The sequence below is a fragment of the Apus apus genome, chromosome 3 (genome assembly GCF_020740795.1).
Source record: "Apus apus isolate bApuApu2 chromosome 3, bApuApu2.pri.cur, whole genome shotgun sequence".
Classification (NCBI taxonomy): domain Eukaryota; kingdom Metazoa; phylum Chordata; class Aves; order Apodiformes; family Apodidae; genus Apus; species Apus apus.
This window is the reverse complement of record NC_067284.1, coordinates 33,869,679-33,886,678: the sequence shown is the minus strand read 5'-3', so window position 1 is coordinate 33,886,678 and position 17,000 is coordinate 33,869,679. Positions and strand designations below refer to the sequence as shown.

Sequence of the window (17,000 nt, the reverse complement as noted above, 5' to 3'; positions counted from 1 at the left end):
CAATTCCTCCAATTTTGAAAGCTTTACTTATAATGAAGATGAAAGGAAATGACAGTATGCATTAGAATCTCATTAAAGACTGTAGGAACATTGTTATGGGAATGTCAACAAAAATGGGACTAAAAAAAACGGAACACAGTATGTGGCACAGTTCGTATTTCAAGGGTTTTTACTTTGCATCATGACAAAACTGACTTCTTGATTAACCTCAGCATGCCCACCAACCCTACCAACTCAGCAGATATGGTGACAGCTTCCCAAGACAATATTTGAGGCACTTTTCTGGGATCTCCTGAAACAAGGTACAAAGTCCTTACTGTAACTGAGAGACTGTAGATGTGTGTATCCACCACAGCACAGTAAATGTACAGACTCTTCACCGTTTTGGGGGGGTTGGTTTGGGGGTTATTTTTGCACCTTGACAACTTACAATCTTCCAATTAAAAATTATTTCACTATAAACTACTAACCATTAGTTGAACTGGGCATGAGCCTCAGTTGGAAAAACAACCATATTTGGGTGGAATGTTCAGTATTTGTTCACATATGTAAATTCAAAGCAGATCTATCTCACATTTTTAATACAAATACTTCAATGGTTGTTAGATTCTACAGTCCACAGCCATAGTGGAGACTTGAACTCAACAAGAGCTGCTTCAGGCCATTGCTCTGCTTCCATGAAGACAGAAAACTGCCATTGAAGAAAAACATACTAAGGTATAAAGTTAGAACTTTTTCTTCATAAACTGTAACTAATTCTTAGAATAAACATACCAAAGAGTACAGCAACTCTCTATATTTATTAGATACAAGAACACAAAATGTTGTTGCCAACAAAAATCTCCTGTGATATGGTGATAACTATTGTGCTATTATAAAACTCCAGCCACAAGTCATTGAGAGATAGTATTTTGACCAAAGAAATTAGACATGGTCATTTTTGGAATTGTCACAAAACTATGTTTAGTGCTTATGTTTCTTGATCATAAGCAATTCTAACAAATTGAGGAAACTGATAAGGAAACAGCTGATGGTATTCACCAGAACAGAAGTAAGAAGGCTGGAAGGCAGGCTCCGATGAAGACTAAACCAGGAAAACACAAGACTGACTTTCTGCAAACTTGCCGGCTCTGCAGAAATGGTTGTTCTATGCAAGGCCTCCAGCTCAGTGAACAGGCAACCTTGTGCTCTGGATGGAAAAAAGCTACAGAAGAAACAAGACTAAGCTGTGAAATAGGAACTAGCATGCTACCTGTAATAGGTGCTCTCACCTTTTAAGGCAGTCTAGCAGAACAATGTCTTCCTGGGTGCCCCCAAGGCAATGGGATTTTTTTTTCAAAGCAAGTATTTGTAGCTGAACACAGGGATGCCTTTACTTAAGATAAGTAGCTAACTATTGCAAATAAAATGTCTGCTCACATGAATTAGTAATACCGATGGAATGATGCAAAAGATATTTCTGAAAGCTGACAAGCCCAAACTATGTAATAACTTCCAGACTTAGCAGCTGATAACCCCAGATTATGAAAGAGTTGTATTAAAAGATGGAAAGTAGAGCAGAAGATACGGTATTTTGCAGGGTTTTAAAGAAAAGCATAGCTCAAAGGTCACGTAACTTGAAAATCCTACCTCTTTTGCTATTCCAACCTGTCTCTTAATATCCATAACTAAAGCAGTTACTGGAAATGTACAACCCTGTAAAAAGTTAAATGATACATTAACTGAGTTTATTTTAAAAAGCTGTGAATCTTAAATAGTTTAATGCATCCATTTAAAATCCCCCTTAACAATTAACAGAAAAATGTTAAAGAAGTTCACATTTTTATAATTCTCGTATCAGAAAGAATAAATGTTAACAAAGGACAAGTTAGAAACAACAGGCATTAAAAATGCATTGTTCTCCTTTGCACATGTAAATTAGATAAAAGTTAAACAATTCACACAATCTGCTCAAAGGAAATTTGCTGAGTGAACATACACCATTTATCGTACTTGTTTTACTAAGACTAAATGTAAAACAATGAAGCAAAACACATACACTTATCAAAATAATTAACACAGCACTGGTTTTCCTTTGTTGTTTTTTTTTCAACCAAATTAGAGACTAATATTGATCAAGTACATGCTCTTTCCCTCCTTAGCTACTCCAATATTTGAGATTAAGGGGTGGTGTTTTATGCAATTAGATCAATTTTCCATTACTCCTCAATTACAAAAATATTTAAAAGCTTTTAAAATCAATTTAACTGCAGGATCACAATTCTGCAATAGAATTTTCAGAAATGCTATATAAAGTTTTAACACTCTTTCTTATATTCAATTAATATTAGGATAATTAAAAAAAAATGAGATATATAATTTATTCCTATTCAAGTATTCTGTAGACATTCAACATCAATTTTAAATGAATACCAGGAGAAAATATTTAAGATTTCCTCCTTCTAGCTGTCTTTAATTTTCAATGTGTTCTTACATCATGAAACCAAAGGATATAGGTGCACCATCAAACAAGATATTTTTACAATATACTCACGACCTACCAATTCAATACTAAAGACTACATTTTACAATGTGCTGCTATTTAGCAGTGTGCTCTCCCTCTTTTTTATATTAGATGCCATTTAAAATCAGAATATCCTTCTATCATCATCCAAAGCCCTACTCCTCAATGTTATGTCCCACTCACGGTGTAACATCAGATGAGAAATGAGGTTTAAGCCTGGTCACATCCTTACCTACCAGTTTTGGGTGTTAAGTCTGCAATATTGGGGTACATGAAGATGTGTTATTCCATATGTGACTGCTCTCTACTAGAAGAGATTTTGACTGGTCAGAATTATTCTAGAAAACCAGCATCTTGTTCGATCCTACCACTGGGACCCAATGCTCACCTTTTCTGATACAGCTATCTCCCCACCAGCAGCTCTTGCTGGTACACTTTCCAGATATTCCTGTGCTGTAATGGACATTTTTTCTGTATGTACCTCCAAAACTTGAGCAACTCCTGCCAGTCAGAAAACAAGAATACAATTGCAGTTTTTTCCTCAGTGCTACAGATGAAAGTTCAATAGATCACATACAAACATACTCAACACTAGCTGTTTTTGACAAAAGACAAATAACTAAATACATCCCTAGGAGATGAAGAACACATTCTCAAAGCATAGCTTGAGATGCAAGCTGTTAGATAAAGCAGTTTGAAACTACCAAGGCATACTTTACTGCCACATAATTTTCTTCAGTCCATTTAAATCGATGGGTCCAGATGGAATGCATCCAAGGGTGCTGAGGGAGCTGGCGGAGGTCATTGCTAGGCCACTCTCCATCATCTTCGGTAAGTCATGGGTAACAGGAGAGGTGCCTGAGGACTGGAGGATAGCAAATGTCACTCCAGTCTACAAGAAGGGCAAGAAGGAGGACCTGGGTAACTATAGACCGGTCAGCCTCACCTCCATCCCTGGAAAGGTGATGGAACAACGTGTTCTTGTCGCTATCTCTAGGCATATCGAGGACATGGGGGTCATCAGGAGCGGTCAACATGGTTTTATCAACGGTAAATCATGTTTGACTAACCTCATAGCCTTCTATGAGGAAATTACTAGGTGGATGGATGATGGTAGAGCGGTAGATGTGGTATATCTTGATTTCAGTAAGGCATTTGACACCATCTCCCACAGCATCCTTGTAGATAAGTTGATCAAGAATGGGTTTGGTGATCAGGTAGTGAGGTGGATCAAGAACTGGTTGAAAGGAAGGAGGCAGAGAGTTGTAGTCAATGGGGCGAAATCTGGTTGGAGGTGTGTGACTAGTGGAGTCCCCCAGGGGTCGGTACTGGGACTGGTGTTGTTCAACATCTTCATCAACGACCTGGATGAGGGTATAGAATGTACTCTCAGCAAGTTTGCTGATGACACAAAGCTGGGAGGAGCACACACCAGAAGGCTGTGCTGCCATTCAGAGGGACTTAGACAGGCTGGAGACTTGGGCGGGGAGAAATCTGATGAAGTTCAACAAGGGCAAGTGTAGAGTTTTGCATTTGGGGAAGAGAAACCCCATGTACTAGTACAGGTTGGGGGCTGACCTGCTGGAGAGCAGTGTAGGGGAAAGGGACCTGGGGGTCCTGGTGGACAGGGGGATGACCATGAGCCAGCAATGTGCCCTTGTAGCCAAGAAGGCCAACGGCATCCTGGGGTGCATTAGAAAGGGTGTGGTTAGTAGGTCAAGAGAGCTTCTCCTCCCCCTCTATTCTGCATTGGTGAGGCCGCATCTGGAGTATTGTGTCCAGTTCTGGGCCCCTCAATTCAAGAAGGACAGGGAACTGCTTGAAAGAGTCCAGCGCAGAGCTACAAAGATGATTAAGGGAGTGGATCATCTCCCTTATGAGGAAAGGCTGAGGGAGCTGGGTCTCTTTAGCTTGGAGAAAAGGAGACTGAGGGGTGACCTCATCAATGTTTACAGATATGTAAGGGGTGAGTGTCAGGGAGATGGAGTTAAGCTTTTCTCAGTGATGACCAGTGATAGGACAACGGGTAATGGGATCAAATTGGAGCATAGGAGGTTCAAGGTGAATATTTGGAAAAATTTTTTTACTGTGAGAGTGACAGAGCACTGGAACAGGCTGCCCAGAGAGGTTGTGGAGTCTCCTCCTCTGGAGACATTCAAAACCTACCTGGATGCGTTCCTGTGTGATGTGCTCTAGATGACCCTGCTCTGGCACGGGGGTTGGACTAGATGATCTTTTGAGGTCCCTTCCAACCCCTAGGATTCTATGATTCTATGTCAAATTTTCTGCTTGTCTTCTCTTTAGTATGAACAGGCTTCCATATCTGCTTTTGCTGAACCCTTTAATTCTAATTGAAGGCACACTGCTCTTTCCTAAATACACAGAATTAGTTTGCCACACTGCTATCTTGCCTTATGCCTATACTGAGTACATTTGAGGAAGGGTAAAAAAACAAAGGAAGCTACCACTTTAAAAAAATATATGGAGAAAGAAAAGCTCTGGCATTCTTTGTTATTTAAATGTGTTAGTGGCAACACATTTACAAAGAATCTTTGAAACCTAAGTGTGAAACTGCTAAAGATCTCTGAATGTAACTTGCAAAACAAAGGCAAGCTGCATCAATGCAGTACACTTGATTGAGCATATCCAATTTATCTGCAGTCCAGAACTCCCACAGTATTAAAAAAAATATGTATTGGCAGGAATAAAAGGCAAACACATCTATTCACACATCTATTACTACAATTTTAGAGACAAATCTTAAGCTATCCAAAAAGCCATGAAGGCAATTTTGCTGGACCACCTCTGTACACCGAACTGTTAGCACAAACACTTAGCTACAACAGATTATACACAAGGAAGACATCATTCCGTAAGAAACACACTATGGATGATACCAGAAACAACAGACATTACTAGGGATTTAGTGAATCTAATATTAATTAAATTATTAAGCTGACAGTAGGGTTTTCAGTAGTTAACCAGTATTAAGCTTCAACTGTATTTATCAGGGACACCATTGCACGGACAAGTGTTGATACTGGCCAAACTGAAGTAAGCAAGATAAAACAAGCTATTTGACATACACAGCAACATACATTTGAGAAGCAAAAAAAAAACTTTTTAAAATACCTATTCTTCATTAAAATTTAGGAAAAGTTTATAAAAACTGCCCACCTTTCAGGATTAAAATGTATGCACTTACACAGTTATTTTCTCTTTAAATGCAGCATGTTTTACATCATCTGCATTACTTAGCTGCACTTGTATTATTTCTGTATATTATTACTCTGCAAATTTCTTTATTCCACATTTTCTTACTAACTCCTCCGGTGCCAGCCAAATATATCTGAATTCAAGAGTTATCAAAGACTAACGTGTTTTATTAAGTGTAGAAAAAATGGGGACTGAACATTGCCATAATCTGAATAAGCTGTATTTGGAAAACAACCACCTATGTAGAGATGTGATATGAAATACAGCACAGGAGGCTCTGCTCTTCATTGCCCAAATCATGCAGAGACACAACCTGTTTTATAAAAAGCTGCGTATCAGAGTTCAGTTTTTCTTCTAAATATAGTAAAATATAACCTGTAGCTTTAAATGAGCACTACAAGATTTATCAGATGGAGATGAATGCAGAAGGAAAGTTCATTTGCCAGTCTGAAGCAGTGCATTTTACTCTACTATAACTTCAGAGCGGAACTTGCATGGACTGAAGTTCATTGCTTAAGGTTTTCCTCTTCCTTTAGGCAGTGAGAGAGAAGTAAGGAAAAGACTGCACATTTACAGTAGTACTTGTGAGCACACAGATAGCATCCACAACCCCACAACAGTTTGTTCATATACATACATTAAAAAAATAAAATTCAAATCATCCTTTTGCCTTGAAAAACGTTTTAAATCTTTAGGTGGCACTTCTCTGCCTTTTTACAACTTAAGCATTCAGTAGGACCTGATGTACAAGCAGTTTCACCATCTTGCCTAGTTGACAAGCAAAGTTAGTCATTTTCCTGTTTGGTGGGCCAGCAATAGGGAAAACATTAAAAATAGGAAAATGTGTTTCTAAAACCACAGAAAGTGGTAAGAAGGACTCAAAAAAAAAAAAAAAAGAGTACTCAAAACAACTTCAACTCATATTTTGGAATTAATTAGATATAACATTTCCATTTAGACTGACTTTTTATATGCAGTAAAAATACGGAAGGAGAACTGAAACAACAAGCTCTTCCATGTTTCTGCCAATTGCACATCACAGCTTCTGCAGACGAAGTTTAGTTTTCCAATTAAGCATGACTTTCTACCAGGGATTCTGACAGTATTTAGTTGAATGGCTATTCAAGTGTCACAAATACAACAGAAGGGAGGAATCTGGTACTTCAAGCATTTGTAACTGTCCACTCTGAAGACCAAAATGCTAGTTTTATGAAGGAATACAGAAACTGAGACAATGAAACACAGATAACATTTTGTCACCTAAGAACAAACCAGTCTGGGTGCAAATAAAGGTGCAGAAGTAGTGGCTGTGCGGCACCTCTGTTGGTATCTATGTGGCATAATACACTCGACTATGCAACTAATATGTTTTCTAACAATATTGAATCACACAGAATTAAAAAGTATGATACTGCAGAAGCACATCCAGAAGACAGTACAGAGATAAGGTAGGTATGGATAACACTATTTTCACAGGGAAGGAACAACAGTATCTGTAGTGAAATACACCTAGCATAAACAGACATTGTGTTTTAAGCTTGCATTTTTAAACCTTCCTGGCTTTTAACTTCATTTCTGAACTTCTACATGTTTTTCCTATTACCATTCAAGCTTTTAATCAGTAACTGATATAAACAGTTACTTTTGTTACCAAAATTTTGAACTTGATATGCCTACAATTCTAATGTTTAGACATCTTAGTAGCTTCTAGAGCGGAAATGCATTGGTTTACAACTGCGAAACACCACTGCCTCAGCCTTGCCAACTGCCCAGTTTTGAGTACTTAAGTGTAAACTTCAGGGAGGACTTAAAACGTTTAAATGGATATACAACAGCACTACAGCAGCGATCATTCGCCCTTAAAACTTAACAGGATTTTGAAAAAATGTGACTCCAACCATATTTTTCTGGTACTCTAGCAATCACATCTGAGAACTTAGTAAATTCTTCAATTTACTTTCTAAAGACACAGAGAAAAACAACTGATGGTTGATCTTTACTATGACCTGAAGGGAGTGAGATAAAAGGTCACTGTAAGAACAAGTGGAGGTATTGTTTCCCCAGGATCTCTGGTTCTTCTGGAATCCCAAAGTTCTACAAAGGACACAATTCTTTTTAGTTTTATCTAAACTCTCTTAGCATCCAAGCAAAACACCCAACTTTCATACATGATACAGACAACTACGAAAATTACTGACTTGATATTGGTTTACACTTTGTCCGAAATAAAGTAAACCAGTGCTAAAGGACCATAAAAGAAACTCAGAAAAAGCCTGGAGTGTCACTTTTTCCAGTGTAGGTGTACAGTATGTATGAGGAGGATCTCAAAAAGGTATCTCAAAGGATTTTAAAGCTTTTCATTGCTGATGACACATTTTTCCCTGAAATAAGCCACTTCCTTTCTAAAACCCACAGAGTATCTCAGTGTCAAGATTCAGTAACTTCTCAAAGTCTGTATACATATTTTTCTTACACAAAACACTAAAGTCTTAAATTCTCATTACTTTCCATGATTTAAGATAAACCATCAGTCATGTCAGATTTCAAACATTTCCATTCAGCAAAGAACACATTCTCTTTGCCACAGACTGAACACATGCCTTATCTGAGGATCATTAAGTACAATGGGCTCTCATCACTACAGCAGACATTTGGGAACTGCCATGTTACCAGAAAATTACCACAGTGAATTGAAGTTGAGGACAAAAATTTCTTCTGAGCTACCTGGGTATAAATAACGGATTCTAAAATGTGCAAAATCAAAGCATTGCAGTCTAGTATGATAAATGGAAGTAAAACCTGAGAGACTTTAACCTAATGAAAATATATTGTACATCACCATTAAACTTCAGAATGTTTGCTCTTCCAGGATTTATTTGGAATTCTGCCTATAAATAAAATCCAAAGTATCAGTTTGTTTTTTCATTTAAGACTCCCAACTTCCCTTTCCATTAGCTACAGAACAGACATGATAAAAGTTATCTACTAAAGCACAATCATCTGCATTCTGACATGCTGTAGCAGGAAGCAACTGCTATCACAATCTCCATCTGTAGCATAAAAAGATGGAAGAGAAGTATTTGTCCGTGGACTGAGAAATGCACACTATTCTGAACCAGAAACAAATCTTGCTGCATTCAACCAAGAAAAAGTTAATTATATTAAGACATTTTGTGAAAATATTTGAGGGATTTTTGTTTAATTTGTTACTGCTGTAAAGCAAAAATAAAGGAAGATCTTCATACTGGAGAGGCAAAAATAAAGAATTCTAGAAAACTGAAAGAGAAACTTTAACAAAAAGCAAGCTAACCAACTACTTATTGTACTTGTGGCTTGAAACTGTCCACACTGTCTAAATAGCTGCATCAAAAACGTGAAAACATGCCTTGTTAATAAAAATCATAAATAAGCTAGTGGAGAAATACCTGCTGAATACATATGGTATCAATAAAAATCCTAAATAAATGCCAGTGAAGAAATACCTGCTTCTTCTCTATTAACAGCTGCAGGCTAAGCAGTATACTCAAGTATTTCGAAAACTAGACTTGAGCTTGAGACCTGCACTCCATTCCTAGATTATCTGGCATATCATGAGTAAGGCATTTCAACTTCCTGTGCCTTACTTTCAATGTTGACTCTTTACTGTGAAGCATGTTTCTTCTTAAATATTTATACATATGGCCCTACAAAAGCAGTTCATGGTGCTATTCCTGAGGAATTGCCATAATACAAAACAGCCAGTGCCCCCACTCTTGTAGCTCAACTACAGGAATGAATTCATTTTAAAAAAGACTATATTCTTTGCTACCCCAACAAGAGCCAAACTAAACATGCTCAGTTCACAGTATTTTCATTTCCTGCAAGGACTGCACATTTACAGACATCTGACCTCCTCATTGCTCATACATCACTAAAACCAAAAATCCTAGTGTCATAAAGTGGTTAACAATTCCGTTGATGCTGCCTGAAATGCAGAAGAATCTAGCTCACTCACCACTATCTGTATTTGTTCTGCAATACTTAAAGAGGCAAGAAGAAATGAAAATGTAGTTTAGCCAGAAAAAGCAAGCAGAAATGAAACAAATATGCACAGAATGCAGATCCTTTTGAGTAAGAGGGTACCATTTTTACATAAACATTTTTTAGAAATTTGACTTTAAGAAAGGTTTCTCAGAGAACCCATAAATATCAAGCAAAAATTCTTGCTTCTACTGACTATTATGACAGCAGACTTACTAGAATAGTGCAATTCAAATTACAATCTCTGAACACCTCCAATACCCACTGCTGAGATCAAGCAAAGGACACCTGTGAAATGCTACATATGTCAACATGTGACACCAATTAAGAATAAACGTAGATTAAGATCTCGATCTTTGATTTTATAGACAAAAATTACTGAAAATAGCCAACTGAAATACTAAAATAATGTCTGTCTTCATCAGCTATTATCTCCACACATTATCATGACAATGAGTAAATACTTCACAGAGAACTCTCCCTAAAGTCTCAATATTCTCATTATAAAAAGAGTAAGACGATTTTCACCATGGCTTCCTAAATCTGTAATTCTTAAATTGCTCATGAATTCTTTCAAAATGTATCATTTTCATCTCTGCAATCTACAACCACTTCATGGGTTGTAGTCATCTTCTGGTCATTTTATTACCAGAAAGTTGTAGAGAGGGACAATGGGTTATTTTCTAAAGGGATCCTACCAACACTAAACATCTAGATCAATTATTTGACCAACAAACCACTGACATACGTCACAAGTCACTAACAATTGGTTTTAATGGGGTATTTTTTTAAGTATGCAAGTTTTAAGTATGTATCAAACCAGATACAGAACACTTCCATGACGACACAGATACCAGAAACCCATGAACTGTTTCACAAGAATCATTCATCTCAACAACCACCTAAAATCACAAACTGCAATTAGCTTTTGTTAAAAACATGAAGTTCTACAGTCTGCATAAAGGAGCAACTGGCTGTACAGCTGGGTACATCAGTATTAAAACAGAGACCCACTCTCAGAAAACCACATAAAGACAGCCACTTGGAAAGACAAAACCAGCCTGCTTCAAGAAATAAATAAATCACCACTGGCTTTGATTTTTGCTTCATCACATTGTTTTCAAGTGCTGAGCAAACACACCAGTTTCACAAAAGAAGCTTCTCTTAATTTCCAATAGAAACTACTCTAAGGTCAAAACCATTAGCACACACATAGGTACAGGTAAGGTTGATTAATGTCATTTCCTTATAATCTAAACAATTTGGACACAGTGAATTCAACATAAAATCTACTCAAGAGTTGATCATCTGTCTACACTTCACATGAACCAAATTAAGATACAAGGTACCCATAAAAATTCAATTAAATTTCCAAAGAAAGAAAAAAGCTGAGAAGCATCCCTGTGGAGCACTTCAGGAAGTTTGTTTTTACTGCATTAATTACAATGTGATGGAATTTCTGCTTTGGTTTGTGTTTGTTGTTTGTTTTTTTTTTTCCTTCCACACACCCATAAATAATCATCAATGTTTAGAATAAAAACACTAGCAACTTTGAAAAGTTGAGCACTATAGCTTTGAGAGAGATGTGAATTACTCTGGGTATAACATTGTACAAAGGTACTGCTCTTGTAAAAAGGTACTGTAATAAGCTACATACATTTCATAGAGACAACTTATATCCTCTCTTCATACAAGTATTTTGTATAGCTATTCATTTTTGCATTAGTAGCAGTTGCTCCTTAACATTTTGCAGAAGTGTAGATTTTCAGAAGCAGTTGATTAACTGAAAAATGTGTTCAAATTACATGATGAGAGGAAAAGGGTAAAACAAAATTGAAAAGACTACCTCACTACACCACTTACTCTCTTACAAATAAGATTTTGAAATATTATTGTGCAACAGTTCCAGAAATTCAAGTAGCTTCCTGCCTCTGAAGCTTAAGATGCTGAGAACTGTCTGAACAATTAGAAATTACTCATATAGTTATTTCTGAATAAAAAAATAAAACCAAGTTATGTAAACTTTTAATCCCATGGGGTTTTTTTTAATGCTTATACTCCTAACATTCTATCAGAACAAAAGTGTTTTCTGCTGTAATTAAAACATTATATCACATCCCAAAGGCTACAAAGCACCGATCATTTTTTGAGACCCCAGTGTGGGTTTTTATTTTCCTAACCTCTCATACTTTGACTTTGAATTTGGTCTCATTTTCAGAAGTTCAGATGGAAATCCGCTAGAAAAAGGAAACCTAAAAGGAAAAATAAATCAGGTATTTAGAGATACGTTAGGAATGTTGGTTTCAAGAAATAAGCTACAGAAACTCTAATTTCTACTGTAAGAGAAAGCTTGAGAACTAACTTCAGACAGTCGCTTCCTTCTTATTTCATAGATATTATTCCCTATTTAAGATACAAAAAAGGTATAAAAATGTTATTAAAAAAACCCTTTACAAACCCATTTCTAGCCAAAAGCAAACTGGAGCCTCAATACTGTATCTAAAGACACACTAGTAGATGACAGCCTTTGCTTTACTTTCTCCAAAGGAATATTCCATGGAAAGAAATATGCCCATACAAACCCTGACAAGAACTGGCACCTGTACCCACAATAGATACAATCACTATAGAACACTCCATCACAACTCTACTTCTATCAGGCAAGTTAACAAGAAATTCTAATTATTTCAGTCCATTAAGAATATGCGTTTTATTTTGGTATATAAAGCCATGTCCGCAAGGTAATTTTTTATTAAAAATACTCAGCAGCCAATTAAAAACTATGTACAAAACAAATTTAATGTACAAAATAACTTAGGAATACACAGTCAGAATACCACAAGCAGTATGTCTATGTAGTTTATTATCCTTTTTATGTCCATATGCAAACACACACACAAGTACTTTGCAATGCTAATATGTGAATTCCAAAACAAATAACACAATTACCCATATTAGACAAAGATACTACTCACTAGCAGCAAAATGGCACGGGGAGGAGAGGGAAGGTGAGGGGTTTATACATACATCAATTAAAATAGCTCATTCTGTTAAGTATAAAATAATCAGATTTAGTTAACAAGAATTCTAACATCCATTAGGCAGAAACTTGAGTGTAAAGGCCAAACCCATACTTCTTATATAAAAATGCAATATACTATAGTATCCTGCAATATTCAAAGACAATTAAGCCTGTCACTAATGACATAAACCAAATTCTCAGTAAGAAAATTAAGGAATATTGAAGGAAATTATTAAGACACTTGATACACTTAAAAACCAAACACATTACCTTGTTTTTAAGAACAAAACTAAAATTTTTCAAGCATGGAAATAAATAACTGCTACTGAAAATTAATTTGAATTCAGTTTATCCACCACTGAGGCACCTCTGCAGTGTTCAGACTGCAGGTTTGTACTAATTCAAGGCTCACTTCAGGATTCAGGATTGCAAACTGAAAATCACTCTCATACTCCTTAAACACCAAACAGCATGTGTTGCTTCTTCTAGAACACTACCAACAGAGACAAATGCAAATGAAGAAGCATTTATATATGAAAATTTAGCCACCTAATGAGATCCACAGTTGTTCACTAAGGTCCCAATCCCACAGTAAGATCCATGATAAAACACACCATGCTGATGCCCTCTGGCTTCAGTCATTTCTTCAGACTTTAATCCTATGGCTCAAACCGAGGTCCAAGTACTACCACACATTGTCACCTATGGCTTGTACATCTTTTCCAATGGAATCCATAGGACATACACTCAGGTGTACGTCCACTTCAGGCCCTAAAACTACCAAAAATACTAAGAAGTTTTATGCAAATAAGTGCAGCTAGGAGAATGAGAAAACTGACAAATACCAAAGAGAACTTCAACAAGAATAAGAGAAAATATTTAGAGGGAAAAATGAAGCTATTAAGTGAAAATATAAAAAAACCCACATGTATTGGAAAACTCAGCCTACATCAACTAGGGCCTCAAGAGTATTTGGAACATAAGAAGGTAAAACCACCTAACAATATAGCAGGCGTGACAATTCCACTAATATTTTACTTTTAAAAATTAGAATTTCTCTACTAGAAGAATATGCACAATTTTGGAAAACCTGAACTTCAATTATAAACTCTCCAAAGAGGATATTTTGCCTCAGTGGGAAAAACAGCAGTGGACTTTTAAGTAGTGGGAAGTTAAAAATCAGAGAAACGGAGTGCTGAAAAGCATTTAATATTGCTCAAAAGGCAGAATTTGCTAATAAGACTGATGAATAAAACAAGCAGTATGCAATTGGTAAGAGCAGACTTCTATAGGAAGTTTTATGAGGAAATAACTAAATTATACTCCTGCACATGACCTTATCAGATAGCAGTATGTGCACTGGATTGCATTATTTACACTGTAATGTGCTTTAAGGCACTCAAATAGGCAAGGATACAGATTGCTGGATTAACATGTCAACGAGAACATAAACACTACAGCACTGTCATCATAAAAAACTTTTATTAGCAAGGGTAAGAAACATTAATTTCATTCAAGAGGTCAGGTCACACTGCTCATAGTCCTAAATAACAATAGAATCAACTAGGCAAACAAGCAAAATATACAGAATATGAAATTTGTACCTGAGAGCACTGGAACGTGTTTTATTTTTATTCAGAAATAAAACTTCAGGGCAACCTGAAGTCAGGAATAAACCTAAAGTTTTTGTCTCCTTTTTGATGTGACACGCTCAACAAAGTTTAAAACTAGATGGAAATTATATCTAATGTTCCATATCAGCTGCCAAATTTAGCATGAATAATTGCATGGCAGTACATGAAAATCTGACACTGATACTGGAAATATATTAAAAGCAGTAATGTGTATTAAAAAGAAAGTTGAAACATACATGCAGGTACTAATTTGACTAACACCAGAAACAGAATCTGGTAATTATCAGCTAAAAAAGTAAGTCCAGACTGTCCCAATTCTAATCTTCCATCTAAGGATTCGCAATGGGTGCAAACAACAGAATATGTTTCCATTACTAAAGGAAGGTTTCTTCAAAACAGACAGGAGGCAGACACAAAAAGCACTTATGCTTTGCCTGAATTTTTTTCCATTAAGCAAAGACTCTCAGGCTAAAGTTGAAAGAATTTATTCCAATATTTCTCTGAAAGATCTGAGAATAAAAACCACAGAATCCTACTAAAACTTCTCATGATGTGCCACATGTATATAACTACAAAGTAACTTTGAAAATGCTGGATATCACATTTTGACAGATTGGAAGGGGGCACACCATTTTAACTGCTCACCCCCCTACAAATTTGGTCCTATCAAAAACTGTACATGTCCTACCAAAACTAACACTGTCAAAACATGAGGTTACTGAGGCTTTTAAAAACTAAAGGTATTTCTGTTGTAATATTGAAATCAGTATAAAGATACAAAACAGTGACATTGACTGGAAATATCAATTACAAGACTGGCAATTTAATAACATACCTTACCAGAAAATCTAACTTTAAGAACATTTAATAAAACAGTCATCATATAAACTGAGATTCATGCTCCCCAAGCTCTACACCATATAGCAAAACTAAATTATTTTACAAAATAATAATTCAGTGTTCTTCCCAATGAACTGTTATCTTCAACACCTAGAGAGACGTTTTCAAGAAGTCCAATTGTGTTTATAGAATTTTGTACATGCAAAACCTATATACCAAAGTTCATGACTTTGCAAAAGTTAAAAAAGTTAAATTGTCAGTGAAAGTCAGGCAAAAATAAAGATATTCAGTGCAACAGCTTAAAATTTCACATACAAATTTGCTACCAAACAGTGAGAACTGTAATATGTCAATTAAAAAAAATTAAATAAGTCAATTCTGGGTTATAAACAGGTCCTATTTTTTTAATATACCAAGATAGCAACACTGGCTTCTTCAGTTTTTTTGCACTACTCCCTTGTAAAAGCTTTTTTCTGGTTAGCTTTCACAATATCATCAGGAGATGCTGATTTGAAATCAAAGGGTGTGATGGCTACTACAGGAACAGCTTCCTTGGGTTTGACATCTCGCACTTGTCTGCTGTAGAGGAAAGCTTTATGGACACCAAGTGTGTGCCGCTTGTAACCTCGTGGAGGGTAACGGAGACACAAGGTTAAAGCAAAAGCTGAAGGTCTTGCACGCAGTGCCTTCATCCATGAGAGGGACAAATCCTGCTTCTTAGGAGTAAGCCCTCTTTTGGGTTTTTTATTTGTTTTGACAAAACCGGAACACTTTCCTTGTTTTTCTTTTAAAAGTTTAGTTTCAGGGCTTAAGATACTTGTCTGTCCTACCACATTTTGTTCTGCAGGTACATCTGCATTTTTTACAAGGACACTTAAATCAATGTTGGTTCCTTTAGAGGGCCTCAATTCAGTTACACTGAGCATGGGGGAGTTTGTCCTTTGTTGAGTTTCATCTATTTCAATAGTCTCTGCTATTAAATCCAAGAGTGATAAATTCTCAACCTCCTTTAATGGAGAAACTTTAGAGAGGGCTAGAGAAGACAAAGATCCTGTTAGCTCTGACATCCCACCTGATGTTTGGGGTTGACTTACTAGTTGCGATAATGGTGACGTTCCCAACTTCCTATCAGAGAGACTTACTGTTGACTGGGTATAAAGGTCAGCCAAAGAATAACTGTGGCCAGCACTGCTTTTCTGGTGCTCCTGAAGTAAGTCGGCCAATGATGTACTTCCAGACCTTACCACGGGCAAAGCAGCCACCCCTGAAGAGGGGCTTTCTTGTTTTGTACTTTGCACAAGTGAAGAAAAATTTGCAAGTTCATTCTTTCTATTTACAGTATGACTGACTTCTTTATCAAGAGCCAACTTTCCTAAAGCACTTGTTAAACAAGGAGGACTGTAAAAATTTGCATTACTATTACAATCAAAAGTATTTGGTGAAACAAGAGGAATGCTGTCTTCAGGACCCAGGGAATCACAAATGGAACTCTGCATCAGCAAGGATTTCAAGTCCTGTGTTGCCTTGCATTCCAAGTTCTTAAGGGAAGAATTTCCAGATGGGTTACTTCCTATGCTAAAGTAAACATCTTTATTGCCAGGAATCAAACTTACTGCATTAGCACTTTCTGGTAGTTGATTCTCTGCCTGTTTATTCATAGATTCACAAAACGATCCTTTACACAAATCATCACTGAAAGAAGATGACAGAACAAGTGAAGAGGATTTCAATCCTTGCCTTTCAAGTGAATGTATATTGGATTTTT

At 36.5% G+C, this 17,000-nt stretch overlaps 1 protein-coding gene across 2 annotated transcripts in view; it reads right to left on the bottom strand.

Annotated features, from left to right (window-relative positions):
* Positions 1-17,000, bottom strand: part of HBS1L (HBS1 like translational GTPase) — a 60,295-nt gene that overhangs the window by 34,672 nt on the left and 8,623 nt on the right. The gene's annotated exons all lie outside the window — the stretch shown is intronic.